Genomic DNA, 1845 nt, shown 5'->3' with positions numbered 1-1845 from the left:
ATTCAGAAAAAGTTTTCTTCAGTTTCACTGACATTTTAATCTCCTTCTCATAGAAGAGGGCTCTGCTTTGTACCTGACTCCCTTAGTATCATTTCAGTCAAGTGATTTTTACATCTCTGGTTCTACCTGTGAATTCTGCACCCTCTTGGGTTTCATAAAATGGTATGAAGTTTGTGACTTGGGTGCTGAGAAACACAATGTTCTGATCCGGTGCCCAAGTTAAATAGTATGGAAAATGACTCTTTCCTGAAGATGGATACTTTTGTTTACAACTAAATTTGATGACAATTTTAATTGCCATTAATATAAAGTCAATACTCATTTTTGAAAAACAAATAGAAATGCTTTTCACTGAAATAGAAATGCTTGGAAAAGTCTGATCTTAATTGATATATATGGTCTTCTCACTTATGCCTGAAAAATATGGCAGAATCTAGTATCTTGACTGCATTTCATAAGATCTGGGTAAAGGCTTCGATTTTAATTTATTTTTAGTGCTTAATTTCCCAGAAAACATTACATTTCTAAACTGATATCTCATATTGAAAACTGTACCGAAATTGACATGACTCAGCCACAATTCAACAAAGTAAAATGCTATCCAAAAATTTCCTTCTCAGGAGCTCTACAAAAGATACATGGCTCTCTAATTCAAAAAGACTCATGTACCACAATGTTCATTGCAGCTCTATTTACAGTAGCCAGGACATGGAAGCAACCTAAGTGTCCATCAACAGATGAATGGATAAAGAAGATGTGGCACATATATACAATGGAATATTACTCAGCCATAAAAAGAAACGAAATTGAGTTATTTGTAGCAAGGTGGATGGACCTAGAGTCTGTCATACAGAGTGAAGTAAGTCAGAAAGAGAAAGACAAATACCGTATGCTAACACATATATATGGAATCCAAAACAAAAGGTTCTGAAGAACCTAGGGGCAGGACAGGAATAAAGACACAGATGTAGAGAATGGACTTGAGGACATGGGGAGGGGGAAGGGTAAGCTGGGATGAAGTGAGAGAGTGGCATGGACATATATACACTACCAAATATAAAATAGATAGCTAGTGGGAAGCAGCCTCATAGCACAGAGAGATCAGCTTGGCGCTTTGTGTCCACCTAGAGGGGTGGGATAGGGACGGTGGGAGGGAGATGCAAGAGGGAAGAGATATGGGGATATATGTATACATATAGCTGATTCACTTTGTTATACAGCAGAAACTAACACACAATTGTAAAGCAATTATACTCCAATAAAGATGTTAAAAAAATTTTAAAAAAAAGATATATGGCTCTCCATTAAATTAAATTATTTTTTTTCCCTGGCAACTGTTTACACTGGCTAGTTCCATTAGCTAGTTTATTTATGTTTTACATATCAACTTTAATATAGATTTAATTCTAATGATGTTCACTTTTTTAGATATTGACATATTTCCATTAAAATACTAAGGTCAGTGGTTATTAATATTTCATAATAAAGAGAGGTAACACAGGAATAGTCTTCAATTCCAGTAGGGAATAATAGAATATTGAAAAAACTCTTCTATCTTGGAGTTATATTAGAGAATACGAGTGATTATACAACGGCCTTCTCCAGATATATTTAAGAATCAGGTGGGTGACTGGGTGGTTTAAGAATAATCTTGAAGAAAAATATTTTAAATCTCTCCTCTATTGCCTTCACATTCCAGAGTTGTGTTTTTAATTTCAGAAATATGAAAAAATACACTGTGCTGTATCCAGACAAAAACCAACTAGCTACACAATATTTTAATCAATTGGGTTGATGAATTGTCCAGTGTTATCTGAAATAAATACAGCAACAGTTTTTATTAAG

This window comes from Aethalodelphis obliquidens, unplaced genomic scaffold, assembly GCF_003676395.1.
Source record: "Aethalodelphis obliquidens isolate GAN/ISIS:26980383/991018 unplaced genomic scaffold, ASM367639v1 scaffold6, whole genome shotgun sequence".
NCBI classification, from domain to species: Eukaryota; Metazoa; Chordata; class Mammalia; order Artiodactyla; family Delphinidae; genus Aethalodelphis; species Aethalodelphis obliquidens.
This window is presented reverse-complemented; position numbering follows the sequence as displayed.